This window comes from Meriones unguiculatus, chromosome 3 (assembly GCF_030254825.1).
Source record: "Meriones unguiculatus strain TT.TT164.6M chromosome 3, Bangor_MerUng_6.1, whole genome shotgun sequence".
Lineage (NCBI taxonomy): Eukaryota > Metazoa > Chordata > Mammalia > Rodentia > Muridae > Meriones > Meriones unguiculatus.
The window spans coordinates 150,777,942-150,795,231 of NC_083351.1; positions in this window are offsets into that span (position 1 = coordinate 150,777,942).

A 17,290-nucleotide genomic window follows, 5' to 3' on the forward strand; every position below is an offset into this window, starting at 1 on the left:
TGATCCTAGAATATCAGAGGTGAAGGAACAATAGATATCTACCACCTGTCCATAGCTGTTTCCATGGAACTCACAAAAGGCAGTTAAATGTCAGTTGCCCAGGTGCCACAGCAAACATGATGGCAGAGCCACCTAGGAAACAGGGGAACAGCTCCTCTCATTTTGCCAGAAGTTCAAGGACACTGATTGTCAAGAATCCAGTTGACGAATGGAGAGCTTACAGAACCAAGCAAAGGGGGCGGGATTAGTTTGTTCTTGGGGGAACAGTTCAGGCAACTCAGTGAAGGATGTAGTCCTCTAGAAGCCCAAAACTGATCTCTGACCTACACTAGGAAGCAACTCTGTCCAGAAATGGAAACACACACCCTCAGGGTTCCACCCCCAAGCTAAACTTGAGCGTAGAAAGGCTGCCAACTCTGCCGCAGTGTGTCGATCTAATATGAAGGCCCTTCCAGGTCTAACCTGGCTGGGACTGGAACAGTGTGGGGAGCAGAAGGGGAACTAGCAGTTGACATGGTACCTGGACAAAGAGGATGGGGACTGGCCAAGGAGGAGGTATTCTCTTTGGCTCCTGGAAGAAGAGTTCCCCAGTTCTCAGGTGCAAGGAAGGGGAGTTCTAGCAGAGCCCCACATAGACTATTGGTGGCTTGTGACAGACATGAGACAAAAATGAGCTCATCCTTTCAGTGAGTGGTGTGTGCTCCATTCCAGGCTTGGGTTGCATCATCTTCTCCCTGCTTGTGACCTCCTAAGTCAGCTGATGCCTGGGAGGTAGGCATGGCAGCCCACAGCCACACATTATAGCAGGTGCCTAGGTGAAGCTGTTCCATCCAGGTGAGCTTATGGTGTGTTCACCCAGTCCCCCAATTCCTGCCCCAGTGTCTAATGGGTGAGGAGGTCTTTATCATACTTTTCATGTGGTTGGTTGGAGGGAGGCAACTGAGTGTGGGGGCATCACCGTACTGGTGAAGGAGGTACAGGAAGCTTCACTCTGCACATCCAGAACGTAGCTCCTCTCCTCGGCACCAAGGCTGCCAGCTGCCAGCAAAAGCGGCTCATGAAGCAGCCCGGTGACATTCTCAAGAAGGGTGGGGGTGTTGCCTCACCTGGAGACCTCTTTCTTTATGAATGATGGGAGGATACAGCAGGATGGGGCCACCCAGCCTGACTATGATCTCCGAATGCTGGGGAGGGCAGGGAGAGCATCTCCCAGCCACTTCTGAAATGTCAGGGATGGGACCTGACATTTCTCAGAAAGCAGTGGGTTGGGAGCTGAGGGGAAGACAAACCAGGCGCCCAACCTGGGTTCTCTGGTTCTGCTACCCAGCGCAGCCTGAGAAGCCACTTGTGTCTCCTACAGTGTCCAGGCTAGAGAGTGTACAGGATGCCCCTGGAACTATCAAGTTCTACCTGTTTGAGACATCTGATCTCTGCGAATGGTTTTATTTGGCGACAGGGAGGAAAAGGAAGAGAACTGAGCTAGCAAAAACATGCAGTTTGGAGATTGAGCTAAAAGAAAATTAAAATGTTTGATGCACTAGAGAAAGGAAGGAAAATTATTTGAGCTAAAATTGTAGGTCAGCTGAACAAGGGAGGGTCGTGATTCAAAGCCCTGGAGGCTTTTGTGACATGCCCTCTTTCTCCACCCCATACGCACTGAGGTAGGCTCTGCTATGACTTCCGGACACCTTCATCTGCCCTCTGTGCCTTGGGACCTTTGTCTTAAAGTCCTGGCCTCTAAGGTGAGCTTGTCAGGTGTGAGGAAGTGTGGAAGAGGCTCTGGCTGTCCCACGGGGGAAGGACTGAGGTAGCACAGGACTCAGAGGATGGCTCCCCCGTTCACGACAGAGGGAGAGGATCAGCGTACAGTGCAGCTGTTGAGGTAAATAAAACATGGCTGTTGGGCTCCAGGATGTTTATTATTAGCCCTGTGATTTTCACAGCGGTATTATCTAACCTGCTATCACAAATAAGACACAGACATCTGTTAGATTTATAATTGCCTCATTTAGCTTGGGCAGGGAAGATATTTTCCTCACCATCCATCTCCCAGCCCCCAGCCAATGCCATCCATCTTTTTTTTTTTAATGCCATCCATCTTAATCCTCCTCATCTAGTCTACCTTCCATATGTAATCCCATGGTACTTGCTTTTATTCTTCATATGGGCCTTCCCATGCCATTATTGGAGTACTTTCTCCACGTGCTTTTTTTTCTCCACACTAACCCGTCATGATGTCCTCCTTCCTCCTCTCTTCCTGGCCATCTGTTTCCCATGATCCTCTCTGTCCTCCAAAGCCCTGGAACCTTAGAAACGCCTGCCCCATTCTGTCCTGCCCAGGTATAGGCTGTTTAATCAACCAATCAGATATGTCTTAGGCAGGTTTACAAAACAAAGATAGGTATAACCAGATCTGAAGGGCCACAAATCAGACCAACTTCCAACATGCAGCCTTGCCACATGACTGAAATCTCCTTCCAGACTCCTGAGAGGGACTGCTCCCAACCTGCTGGTTCTCTGAACAACCTGGCCTTCCTCTGGGGCTTCCCATACCTCCTAGCATAGAGGACACCACCTGGGTGAGAGAAAGACACAGGACTGGAAGGACTACTAAGCAGGACTCTATCCTGACTAGCCTTTCCAGTGGGCTCTGAGGAACCAGCAAGAAGGCTTTCTGTCCTGAGCTGGTCTTGCAAAGCTGACACACCAGGCTTTGCCTTCAGACTTGCAGACAATGGACTCTGCACTCTCCAGGATGCTCCAGTAGCTGCCCCATCTACCTCTGAGCCATGAGCAATTTAGGGTAGTGTTAGGACTCCAGAAAAAGGTTTAGAAATAATGAACTTCAGTTAAGCGTAGGTGACCATATTCTGGCTTTCCTACACATTCCCTACAGCTGTCCTGAATCTAGAGCTGTAAGTCCTGTGTCAAGAGAACCCCCACCTAATATAACACCTAATAACTCTCTGAGCCTTAGTTTGATCATCTGTGAAATGAATATAATGATAACCTTAGTGTTTGGGGATTGTGTTATCCAGGGTTCACTAGAGTAACAGAGCTTATAGAATGAATCTATACATATACATAGAAAGGGGATTTATTAGAATGACTTACAGGCTGGGGTCCAGCTGATCCAACAATGGCTGGCTATGAACAGAAAGCCCAAGAATCTAGCAGTTGGTCAGTCCACGAGGCTGGATGTCTCAGCTGGTCTTCAGTATATGCTAGAATCCCTAAGAAGTATGTTCTAATGCCAGTGAAGGGATGACTTGCCAGCAAGGTGAGGGCAAGCAGGCAGAGTGAAAGCTTCCTTCTTCCATGTGTTTATATAGGCTTCCAGCAGGAGTGGCCCGGATTAGAGGTGTGTCTTCCTAACTCAAGATCTAGATTAAAACCAAGTCTTTTCCCAGGTCAAAAGATCTAGATTAAAGGCGTGTCTCCCTACCTCAAAGATCCAGATTAGAAGTGGATCTTCCTACTTCAAATAAGGCAAAAACCCTCACAGATGTGCCCTCCATTTTAAGTTCCACATGTAGTCAACCAAGTTGACAACCAAGAATAGTTGAATCTTCACAAGTCTACCCCTTGTCAACTTGACATGCAATCATATCGCTTTATGTCATGATTAGTTCCAATGAAAACAATAACCAGGGCATAATAATACCTAAATATTATAGAGCTGTACAGCTGCAAGCACATATTTAACCAGGTTATAATTACACATAACATGAAATAACTATTTCTCATACTACCACAAATATATTATAAATTTAAAATGGGTGACATTGTCCCTGAAGGGACATTCTTTTAGTATCTCAAACTTAAATATTATAAACATTGATGTTATCTTAATTGATTTTGTATTGTAAAGAAAACACAAATAACTGTACAAATACATTTTAACAAACTACAACAGAAATGCTCGTGTCAATTATAATCCTCATTTCTGTAACTGGTCACATGACCTTTGCTGGTATTTATAACTACCTTCCTCTACTACCCATTCTGTATTTCCTCCACCTTTGGCAAGCACCTCAGCAGGCCTTTGTTTTGTTTTGTTTTTTTTTCCTGGAGCAGTGACCCATACAGGTCTGTGTGCCCTTTGTCATTCTGGTGGTTTGAATAGGAATGGCCCCCATAGACTCATGTGTTTGAATGCTTGGCTCATAGGGAAAGGCACTATTAGGAGGTGTGGCCTTGTCGGAGGAAGTGTGCCACCATGAGGTGGGCCTTAGAGATTACCTATGCTCAAGCTAGGCCTAATGTGGCAGTTTTCTTCTGCCTGCAGGATCAAGATATAGAACTCTCAGCTCCTACTCCAGCACCGTATCTGTCTGCATTCTGCCATGCTTCTTGCCATGACAATAATGGACTAACCTTTTGAAAGTGTAAGCCAGCCTCGATTAAATGTTTTCCTTTTTAAGAGTTGCAGTGGCCATAGTGTCTCTTCACAGCAATAAAACCCTGAGACAGTTGTCCTGCCTGGATTAGGCTGTTATACTTTCCTATTGACTTTAATCACAGGACATGGTAGCACCAAGAGATTTCTGGATCTCCTGAACTCCAGACACAATCTTTCTTATGGCCATTGTGGAGAAGCAATCCAATTTCCCCATGGTACTCTGGCTTAATCATTCCTCTGGGCATAAGAAGTCCAGAGTGGCCTGGGGGAAATCTGAGCTTCCAGTTCAATGGAACATATGTTGTTGCTCCTGGCAGGAGCACTCCCTGCTCTGGAACCAAAAGTTCTAGGTCAGCAGAACTTAATATCACAGGAACAGGAAACAAAAATTTCCCTAGTGGGTCATTAGGGTTTATAATGAATGGAATTTTTTTTTTTCACCTCTTGATTAGTGGACCCATGGATCCTGGCTATGGGTGAAACCATACCATATATTGGGTGCTGATTCAAAGCGTATGTCACCTTCTGGAGAACCCTACCCCAGCCCTCCAAGCTGCTGCCACCTAATTGTGGTGCTGTAACTGTGCCTTTAAAAGAGCACCCCATCTTTCTCTCAGGCCAGCTGCTTCAGGATGGTAGGGAACATGGTAAGAAGTTCCTGGTTCTGGGCCCGCTGTCACACTTCTGTGGCCGTGAAGTGAGTTCCTTGCTCAGAAGCGACACTGTGTGGAATACCATGATGGTGAATCAGGCATTCTGTAAGCCCACAGGTGATGGTTTTAGCAGAAGCAGCATGGGCAGAAAGATAAATCCATAACCAGGATAAGTATCTACTTTAATAAGGACAAAGTGATACCCTCTTCACAAGAAAGTGGTCCAGTGTAGCCAACTGGTCACCAGGTCACTGGCCAGTCACCCTGGGGAATAGTGCCGTAGCTGGGGCTCAGTGTTGGTCTCTGCTGTTGGCAGATCTGGCACTCAGCACCAGCTTTAGCCTGGTCAGCTTTGGTGAACGGAAGTCCATGCTGTTGAGCCCAGGCATAACCCCCATCTCTGCCACCATGGCCACTTTGTTCACAGGACCACTGGGAAGTGACAGGGATGGCTGGGGCAAGAGGCTGACTGTCCACAGAACGAATCGTCTATCTACTTTATTATTGAATTCCTCCTCGGCTGAAGTCACCTTTTGATGAGAATTTACATGGGACACAAGCATCTTCACATCCTTTGCCCCTTTGGAGAGACCTAGCCACAGACCTCTTCCCCAGATGTCTTTCTCAGTAACTTTCCAATCATATTCTTTCCGAGTCCCTGACCATCCGGCCAATCCACTGGCTACAGCCCACAAGTAGATGAACAATCGCACATCTGGCCATTTCTCCTTTCAAACAGAATGTATGACCCTGTGTACTGCCCAAAGTTCTGCCGACTGTGAATATTCCCCTTCGCCAGTGTCTTTGAGGGTTGTCCCAGAGAGAGGCTGTGATGCTGCAGCTGGCCACTTTCCCCCTGCATAAACGTGCAAAACCATCAGTAACCCAGGCCCTAGTCCTGTCTTCCTCAGTCAAGAGATGATAGGGAACACCACAGGAGGCAGTAAGTGCATACTTGGCAGCCGGTTGCATTGTGACAGGAGAAGAAACCAGAGGCATTTGGGCAATTTCATGTAACATGCTTGTGCCTTCAGGACCTGCTCAGGCCTGATCAGTATCCACCACTTCCATCTGATAATGGGTTGCTGCTGTGTATGGCCTACTTTATGGCTTGGTGGGTCAGAGAACACCCAGCTCATGATGGGCAGCTCTGTCCAATGGAAACTTAGTGGCCCACTGTCAAATGTTTAGTTTCCACTAAGGCCTAATAGCAGGCCAAGAGCTGTCTTTCAAAGGGAGAAGAGTCATCTGTAAAAGAGAGTAGAACCTTGCTGCAAAAATCCCAGAGGTCCCATCTGTGATTTACCTGCCAGAGTCTCCAAAGAGCATCCCTATCTGCCAGTGACACCTTAAGAACCATTGGGTCCAAGTGGTAGAGCAGCTTGCACAGAGGCCTGGACCTGTTGACGAGGCTTCTGTTGTTCCAAGCCCTAGAGACAGCAGGGAGCTTTCCTAGTCACCTGGTATATGGGCTACACGCAAGTGAGGAATGCGTTGTCTCTCCGTTCCAGATAAGCCCCCTAAACAGTGTGCTTCTTTGGTGGCGGTGGGAGGGGCCAGGTGCAATCACTTATCCAATTTCCTGAGGTAGAAGGCCCTTGAATTTTGGTTTGATTTTTTCCCCCATCTTCTGATATATTTCTATGTTACCATCTATGATTTCAAAGTGGCTCCTACCTCCTGCTCACATGACCCAATGAACATAAGGTCGTCAATGTGATGCTTTGTGCAAGAGGCAGACAGACAGTCGAGGTCCCTTCTAAGTTATGGCACGGGGCAGGAGAGTTAATATCCTTGAGGTGAAACTGTAAAAGGTATACTGCTGGCAAATTGCTCCTGGTGGTCCTTACGAACAGGTGCTGAGGAAAGGGCATTTGCTGCATCAATGGATGCATACCATGTACCAGGAGCTGTGTTAATCTGCACAAATGGAGACACCACATCTGGTACAGCAGCTGCAGTCAGAGTCGCCACCTGACCGAGCTTTCCATCGTCCGCTGTCATTCCCCTTGATCCATGTCTCCTGCACTGGCCAGCTGGGAGAGTTGAAGGGAGACGTTAGAGCTAAAGGTAGGAAGCACTACTCCTCCTTGAAGGGAGCACTAGTTTCTGTAGTGCCTCCAGGGATGAAACACTGTTTTTGAGCCAGTTTTCCCTGGCAGAGGCAACTGCAAAGGCTTCTGTTTAGCCTTTTGAGCCGTAATAGCCCTCACTCCAGAGGTCAGTGAGCCAGAGTGAGAATTCTGCCAACTTTTAAATATATCTATCCCAGTTATATGACCTAGGACTGAGAAATAACCATAGGATGAGGTCAAGGACCCACTGGACCTACTCTGTGTCAGACTTCAGCCCAAACTCCGTTAATCACCTGATTTAAGCCCGTCCTTTAAATGGAGGACTATGATGTTTCTTGGAATCGTTAATTCAGAACTGGCCTCCAATAGACACTGGGAAGTCTGATTGTTTCCTTTCCTCACTGCTCTGTTCCCCTTATGAAAGGCCAAAGGTCCTTCTCCGGAGAGCCTGGGGAAAGACTAAAGCTAGAACTTCTGGTATTTTATCAAGGTCCTTCCTCAGGGGAACCTGGCCATCCTTTCATTCAAAGGGTTCTGGGTCTGCAAACTGTCTCAAGTCTGGAAATTGATTCACTGGCTGAGGGCTGAGATTCCCTTTATGCCATGATGTAGCCTTTTTTTTTTCATTTGTTTTACATACATATACGTGTGTGTGTGTGTGTGTATCAAAAACACAGTAGGCTTCTTATCTATATCATATCATGCCTGGAAAAACCATGATTAGCCTGAACTAAAGGTCCATATGAGTCATGCCACCATCATAAAATTCACTTGGCCGTTTCTGACTAGGCCATTGCGTTGCTTTGTCTATAACAATCCCAGTCACCCTGCTTTGGCTATTCAGTGCCGCCATCTGGCTCCTGTTCCCTCAGAGCCTAATTAAACTTACTGTGTTTAATTCATCCAACTGAGTAGGAGCATCTCCAACCCTAAGGTCTGGCCCAACCAAAAGCTTTGCAAATGTGCTGGTGCCCTCTCACTGTTTTGTGTCTTGTAAGCGTAATGAAGGGTATGTTTTCTGGGCTTTCCCATTGCAGAGTATTGGAGTCTGTGCAATGTGTCACACTCTAGCACTGCAATTTTCCTGAGTCTTAAAATCTTTTCATCAATACGAAGCCAAAGGATATCAGGCAGTTTCTTTTCTTTTTTTCTTTTTAATTTATTTAAATTTACATTATGTGTATTAGTGTAAATTGGGAACTGGCATTATAGACAGTTGTGAGTTGCCATGTGGGTGCTGGGAATTGAACCCAGGTCCTTTGGAAGAGCAGACAGTGCTCTTAACCACTGAGCCAACTTTCCAGTGCCCCCCCAACTCCTTTCCAATAAGCCGTCTTTTTACAAATGCTCCAGCCAACCTTTCAAACAATGTTTTGACATCTTTTTTCTTTATCTGCGCAAGCCTCCAAATTAAACCTGGAATCTAGATTCTGCAGGCCCGGATCAATAAACTCAGCCCGATCCAGTTTTATCTTCCCTCCACCATTATCCACACCCTGAAAATCCATTCCCACACGTACTACCCAGACTTGTGCTTGAACGAATTAACAAAACCATTCATCTCTTTAGTAGTGTAGCACACCTCCTCATGGACTACATTTTGCTTTGCACAAACAGTACGGTTAAGCCTCCCTCAGAAAGACCCAACTCCCTGGTGGAAATTCTCTTCCAGAGCACATTTAGAAAACAGACTGTTGATGCATGTCTAGAGCCTGTCACTTTTTTCTTTTTTAAAATGTATTATTTTTTTATATTAATTACAGTTTATTTATTTTGTATCCCAGCTGTAGCCCCCTCCTTCATTCCCTCCCAATCCCACTCTCCCTCCCTCATTTCCTTCCTGCCCCTCTCTAAGTCCACTGATATGGGAAGTCCTCCTCCCCTTCCATCTGATTCTAGCTTATCAGATCTTTTCAGGGCTGGCTACCATGTCCTCTCCTGTGGCCTAGCAAGAGCCTGCCAAATTTTATCTTTATGTTTATCCCTATTCTTTGTCAGTTTATCCAAAGATGCTAAGAACAACCAACCAGCATCATCATTTTTTTTCATTTTTCCCAAAACTGTTAGAAGTTTCATATACAGAGTCAACAAATCCACTGCCCACAGTCAGTGAATCAGGATAATCAAATTTGTAAAATAGTTCACTCGTGTTCTTCAAGCTTTCAGGAGGGGCTTCAGTAGCCAGAGAAGCTTTGGTTTTGGCAAAGCATAGGTGTTGGCAAATTGGAAAGCTTGTCCCAGATTCTTAACAGATTCATCCTTACACTTCTGTTGCTCTAGAACCACTTATGGTACCAAAATCAGGGTTCTCTAGACTAATGGAACTTACAAAATGAGTATATAGACATAGAAAGGGGATTTATTAGAATGACTTACAGGCTGAGATCCAGCTAATCCAACAATGGCTGACTATGAAAGGAAAATCCAAGAATCTAGTAGTTGGTCAGCCCATAAGACTAGATGTCTCAGCTGGTCTTCAGTGTATGCTGGAATCCCTAAAAAGTAGGCTCTAATGCAAATGAAGGGATGGACTTGCCAGCAAGGAGAGGCCAAGCAGGCAAAGAGCAAAAACTTCCTTCTTCCATGTCCTTACATGGCTTCCAGCAAGAGATGGGGCCCGGATTACAGCTCAAATGATCTAGATTGAAGGTGTGTCTTCCCAACTCAAAGATCTGAGTCCTCCTACTTTAGATAAAGCGAAAGCCCCTCACATGTTTGCCCTTCATTTTAAATCCCAGTTGTAGTCAAGTTGACAACCAAGAGGAGCGGTCACAGGGACTAAGGTTGATATGTCCCCAGATTGTTCAGGAAGGAAATGGAGGAACACACACACACACACACACAAAGTCCTCTGTCTTAATTGGAAGGACTCATGTCTCTTATGCCAAGTACATTTTGACTTATCCAAGTTGGAGGTTCAAGGAAAGCGCTGGAGGATTCTGGAAGCACTTCAGACAGCCTCAAAGGTCCAGGCTAACGCAGAGGAGTGGCTTAAGGCCTTTCTGGGCCCCGTGATTATTTGATTAAGTGTAAATGGCAGCAGCAGCTGCCTGCTAGCAAAAGTCACTTCTAGCAGCCGGCGCTAAGGAGTCACAAATAAGAGATTATGAAGCCTTTTCTTCTCGGCCTCTTTGTGGCCCCTCAGCTGTTGTCTGCAGAGTTTCTCAGCTAATGGCCCCGTTCTAAATGACTGTTTCCCAGTAACTCCTGTTTAGTGACTGAACGAGGAAAATACGTCAGTGTTCTCTAAGAACTCCCGTCTCAAGGCATTGGCAGCACAAGGGTGGATTTCACAGGCATCTTAATTCCTGGCTGGAAATGCTGGAAGCTCTCTTGGAGACCAGAAACAGCAGGCAAAAACTCTGTAAACAAAAGAGGAGCAAGGGGATTATTTATTCAAATGTCCTGAGAGAAGGAGGCCCTAATCAAAGAAGCCATAGAAAACAAGCGGCAGGCGGGGAGGGAGCTGGGCCTTTTCTAAATGGAAGGAAATGACTGGGTGTGGGGGTGAGGGGCACTGGTCTTCAGTTATTGAGCAGAGTTAAGTCAAAACTGTATGCCCAGGGCTGGGGGATTATTCAACCTGCAAACACCTTTCCCCTGGTGGCCCTCCCACCCCATCACAAATCATTAGAATTGGTGACAGATCCCATTGAAAGTGGAGGCCTTTGAAACTTGGGAAACTCAATATACAAGACTCTGGTGCCTCCACCGACAATGAACTTGTTCGTGGCCATGACGGTTGATGACATAATTTTGCATAGTTAGAACACCTTTGGAAAGAGCCAGAGGAAGGGGGCTCTCTAATCTATGTAAATGTGCTGATTTACATAAACATTAATTGGTTAGGGGGTTTCACTCCCAAGGTACCCCATTGGTGGTTGCCTTTGAAATGAATGATGTGGTTGAATGCCAACGGGAATCACAATGACAGCTTTAGCTGGCATAAAATTGCCCACTAAACTCGGAGGGAATCTACAAAATAGATGTTTCTAGGTTACCAAATCACCTTTCTCTTCTTGCGCTTCCTTCCCACCCTTTCCCAGGGAAAATTAAATTCCGAAACAGTTGTTTTTAAAGTCAGGAAATTTAATTATCAGAGCAACACATTTAGGCTCCTGCAAAAGAAGCTGCTCCAACCATAGGAACTTCAGTGGACAAGGGTTTTGTTGTTGTTGTTGTTGTTGTTGTTGTTTTTCCCCACCTCTTCTGGTCTCTGTGGGTCAAGAATTCAGAGAGGACTCAATAGGAAGATTTGGGATCTGGGGTCTCTTAAGTGGCTGAAATAAGACATTGACCCTACAGAGACAGAACTGCAGAGGAGCCCAGAGGAGTGCAGCCTTGCTGGGCACCTTTACCTCTGTGCCTGGTCTTCATTTGAGCATCTTCACACCGTGGTGATCTCCAGCAGCTAAATGCTCCTGTGTTTCAATGCCCCCAGTTTCATCCAGTCAGCAGGTGCATTGACATTTAGGCCTTAGAAACTATCTGCAGCTTCCTGTTGGTTACCAGCCCTGCCCACATTACCTACCAATAGGAAGATGGTTCTAGAAGGGCCTTTCTAAAAAGAATGCAAACCGTTGTGGCTGTTAGGATGGTGCGGTGGAGTTATACGGGCGGGTTCATGTGGGATAGTTTTATTAGGGGAGGAGGAGGAGAGGTCACAGAGACTGTTTCTGGACAAGGCAAGAAAGAGAGAGAGAGGAGGAGGAGGTGTGAGTCCTCCTATAAGGTGACCCAGCACAGCCTCATGCGCCCAATGAACAGGTGGTCCTGTATCCACTGATTCTGGAGGTGGCTTCACAGATGCCTCATGTCCCACTTGTCAGGTCCCTTGGGGCTGGCCGTGGAGATGCCTGTTTACTGATCCCAACATTCTTCCCTCTTTGTTTAATTAAAAAGAGAGGAACTAGGAAGGGGGTGATGGTGGGAGGGCATAGGGGCGACCTTTCCTCTTCAAACTACTTCCTGCTGATTAGAGGCATTGTCATTCTCGGTGTTCAGAGGGTCCCCACCATCAGGTCGATTGGAAGATTGTTGTCATCTGGTTCTATGGGTAGAGGTTTATAATCCTGTAAGAGTAACTGATCAGAGAATTTTTGGATTTGTTGTCGGAGGAATGTAGAGAAGAAGTTGGTAATGCAAGGTGCAAAAAGTGAAAGCAGAAAGATGAGCAGAAGAGGAAGGGCAGAATCCATTTCCATATGGAGTTCTCAAAGGCCCAAGAATTAGAGGCCTTGAGCTATACCCTTCACTTCTGTAGATCAGTCTGGAGTTGCTGAATTTTGTCTTTTACTATTCCCGTCTGGTTGACATAAAAGCATCATTCCTCCTGGAAGAAGATGCAAAAGCCACCTTCTTTAGCTATAAGGAGATCCAACCCTCGTCGGTTCTGAAGTACCACTGCTAACAGCGAGTCAGTCTGTCTTTGAAGAGTTAGTGTTGTCTGAGTGTCACTTCCTGGAGATCCTGGATGAACTGGGAAGAAAGCTGACAATACAAGGTTAGTGAAGTAGCCAGTCCCACTGTCCCAGTCCTGCAACAGCCAGGAGGGGCAAGATTTGAATTACCCTCTTATCCTGCTGGGCAGCGACTGAGTCCACAACTGGGGTTAGTAAGGGCTCCTTTTCATTGATCACCCCCAGTTTGGGGAAGAGGAGCCCCAGCATGCAAACTCCTGATAAACCAGCAGGCAGATGATGGTAGACCTGAGTACCACCAAGAATTGAGGTGTTATTAGCAGTAGGCCTTGGAGTTGAGATGAGGGATTATACTTTTATTACAGTCTAAGGAACTTAGCATTCCTACAGAATGTGTCCCAGATGCCTTGAAACAGCTTGCCATGCCAAAGATGGTGATATGAAAAAGGTAGCAGTTGTGGCAACATCAGAGTCAGGGCAGTTAGTGAATGGTGAAGTAAGGTTACTTGACAGGCTCACTGGGGAAGCTGTCGGCTGTAGTTCTGAGTTGGTTCCAGGTGGGACACACAGCTAACAAGCTCTAAAACAGCCCGGTTGAGTGACATTAAGGAGCGTGTAGGCTGAGGTTCCATGGTACCCACCTTTAATCCCAGCACTTAGGAGGCAGGCCAGGAGTTCTGACCAATCTGAGTTGAAGACCAGCCTGGTCTACAAGGCAGCGAGGGATACACAGAAAGACCCTGTCTCAGAAAGAAAGGAATAAAGAAAGGAAAGAAGGTGGGAAGGAAGGAAAGAAGGAAGGAAGGAAGGAAGGAAGGAAGGAAGGAAGGAAGGAAGGAAGAAGGAGGGAAGGAAGGAGGAAAGGAAGGAGGGAAGGAAGGAAGGAAGGAAAAAAGGAAGGAAGGAAGGAAGGAAGGAAGGAAAAAAAGAAAAAGACAGTTGTGTACACCACACTGTATGCATGAGCCTCTCAAAGGTGTGAAAGAATTGCCCTGTAAAATCCATTTCCTCTGAATATTTGGAGTGAAAAGGAAAAAGGGACAGACACATCTAGCTGCCTTCTTAGGGAAGCCACAAATCCTTGGTTTTCCTGTCCCAGCACTTGTTCTTGGCATTTTCAAATCACCACCCAGCCATCAGCCATCAGTCCTGTTACACCTTGTGAGATATGAGAATTCTTGCCATTTTTAGCAAAGAAAAAAAAAAAGGTGACCCTGTGGGCGGTGGAAAGCAGGGGCAGATCCAAGTGTCAGGCGCTTTGTGAACAAAAGCTGTCCTGGGACAGGCTGTCTTGGCCACTTTCCTCCTCCTCCTAGAAGCCATGTGTTTATGTTCGTCTTTGCTTGTGTCCTGATGGAACAGGAGCAGAAGGGAAACGGCCTCACTGACACCTCTGGGAGCTGGCTATCAGGACCGCTGACACCCTGGAGAGTCCCAGAGCCTTCAGGGGGCAAAAGAGGAACCTCTGACGTTCAACCTCCGAGTCAGCAGATGGGCACTATGGTCTATGTGGGGTGCTGAGATCTGGGCAACTGAGGTCACTGGAACAACAAAGGAAGAGAGGAAGAAGCCGTTCCTTCCAGCACATTAGCAACGGGCTGCCTGGAAGTCTCTGGTTTAGTCTCAATAATTGTTAACAGTGAACTTTCCAGACTGTTCTTACTGTTTCACGGTGCTTTGGGGGGAAAAAAAAATCCCTGGCCATTTATGTGGCTGCTTCTCCCAAAAGAGCTGGAAGGGCCCACAACCCTCTCAAGTACTGACAAAGTAGCTTGTTTTTGTCTGAGGAGCTCTAATTGCCACATTCTACCTGTGCTTGAGTGCAGGGGAGTCGCTGGCATGCAAATTGTTAGTCGAGTGCCTACCCAGACTAGCATTTTACACTTAGGCGGGTCCTTGAGGCACAAAGTGCACTCCAAAACACATTCCCCAACTCTGAGGCCACGCCCACCCTGCTCTTGCTTTTCTGTCAGTCAAAGCCCATTGGCTTTCCCCTCTGCAGAAGCAAGCCAGAGAGGCGTGCTTTCCCTTGACTGTAGGGCACTCCTGTAGAGTAGCACATGAGGGCAGCCTCTCTCTGAGCAAGAATGCCTGTTGGCTTCATAACAAAATGCCATTGTTGAACTAAAGGCTTTTTTTTCTATGCCTGCTCCCATATGATGAGATAAAGACCCATTACATTTATTAATGAGCACTATAGCTGGGGAGATTTTCATCTATTCTAGCCCATCTACACTGGGCTGGCCTACTTCCCAACCATGTGCCCCGTCACCTGGCCTCTGGTCTTGCCCTGGCTCTTCATCCTCGTACTCATGGCTACTCCCCCATGGTGACCTCCTCTCATGGCCCAGCAACCTTTTCCTCCTCATGCCCTGATGACTTCCCTCCTCTCTTCTCTCTTTCTTCCACTCGGGGACCCTCTCACGCTGGGACTACAAGTCCCGCCTTAACTCTCTGGCCCACTAGCCCACTACATGCTGTTCAGCTCTTTATTGACCAATCAGAGATGATGGTGAACAACTTTTATACAACATTTACACAGGAGATTCTTCAATAGTAATGACAATACCAGAGTCTGTTAGCATTTAGCTTACTGCCCATTCACCAATTAACAATCTAATTGACATAGAAACACTTAATACAATGTGAAGGAAGGTCACCTCTCCTCTCTGTGCTGTCTGGATCCTCACACTTAAATTCTAAGTATAGAGATTTTAAAAATTTAGGTCAATTATAGAAACCACCTAAGGCTTGGGGATCATTTCAGAAGAGGGCTTAGAAGGAGTGTAAGAGGAACAGGGTGACTGCTGTGAGATTATATCTGCTAGAAATGTCAGAACCTAGACCCATGACACCTCACCAACAAGGATGCCCAAACATGACCTGAACAAGGGCACCAATAGACATGCTAACATGGAATTGGGAGGGATGGGGGGCTTAGGGGCCTCAATCCTAGATAATGTAATGAACCGGCCTGCCTCCATCTTAAGCTTAAAAGCCATCTTATTGTAAAGACAAACTAGGTTTCATTCCTGTTTATGATTAAATCTCTGTCTCTGTCTCTTTGTTTTTTTGAAACAGGGTTTCTCTATGTAATAATCATGGCTGTTCTGGAACTCACTTTGTAGACAAGGCTGGCCTCAAACTCACAAAGATCCACTTGCCTCTGCCTCTTGAGTGCTGTGATTAAAGGCATGTACCACCACACCTGGCTATTAAACCTCTGTTTCTCAAGGATTGGGCTATGCCCTACCTGTATCCCTAACTACAAATGGTTCTGTACTGTCTATTCCATGTCTTTGTTTTTAAAAAGCTGTTTATACCCATCTTGCAATTCTACCTTTGTTTCAAAGGGTTGTTATTATTGCTACCTGTTGTTATGACTACCTTGTTATAATCACCTTGCATTCATGTCTTTGTGTCAGGAGGTTGTTATGACTAGCTTGTTATGCCTATGCTCTTTCTTCTCCTGTAACCCCAAATGAATCCCCTATTTGGAAGCACCTTACTTCTGAGTTATTAAAAACTTTGTTTTCCTCACGTCCAAGCCTGACCTCTTGAATCCTGCCTTAGGGGAGGCATTTTGTATGCCTGAATAAAAAAAAATTAATTGCTTGCTTTAATTAATTTGGCTATGATTTGGGTCAGTAGTCTTTCTCCTCACATCTTTGGCTTCACAAAAGAACTACAGGCAAATAAGAAATGCTGAGAACAAGAGAAACAGTCTTTCCTAGGGAAGAACACACCAATTAGTTATCCAATACCAAATGGTCAGCCTTGAAAACATACACACAAGTAACTATATAGACTGAGCAGGTTGTAATTTATATATTTAGTGAGATATATATTCATATATATATGTCAACAATTAAAGAACACAAATAGGCCATGAATCTGTAAAGACAGCAAGGTGCAATACATGGGAAGGTTTGGGTAGAGGAAAGGGAAGGGAGTAATGATATAATTATAATCTCAAAGAAGTAAAAGTCATTAAACTTTTTTGAAGCACTTAGGGCAGACTTCATAATCAACATAAGAAAATTCACCCTATTTTCCATTTTATCTTAGACAATAGGAGTCAATTTCGGAGCTCAGTTTGGCTGTCACACAGTTTAGGTTTTAAATATAAAACTGTCTTACCTGGTTCCAGATTTCTTAACATAATTATGTAGGCAATTAACAAACACATTTCTCTCAGTCTGGAGGCTGGAAAGTCCAAGCTCAAGGTTCTGGGAGTGTCAAGGGAGGGCTCACGGACAGTTCTCCTGTTATGCCTATGGTTATGCCTATGGAGGGTGGAGAGTTCTCCAGGGTCTCTTTCATAAGGATGTTCCCTGCTATGACTTAATCACGTTCCATCTCCTACCATCATGACACTGGAGATTAGGATTTCAGCATAGGAATTTTACATAGTTGCAAAACATGCAGAGCACCACAAACGCTTATATACATGCAACTCTTGTGACTTAACCATACTGTGTGTGTGTGTGTGTGTGTGTGTGTGTGTGTGTGTGTGTGTGTGTGTGTTTTACTGGGGACAAAATCCAGGGTCGTATTCCTTTTAGGCAAACACTCCATCCACGTAGTTTTTATAATACGATATACTCACGAACCAGCACCTGGGCTGACAATGTCCTTAATGGTCCCCAGTTTGTTTTGCCCCGAGACTGTCTGGAGAACACTGATAACTAGCTCGTGCTGGAATTTAGTGAGCACACATTCATCCCCATGCTCCAAGTG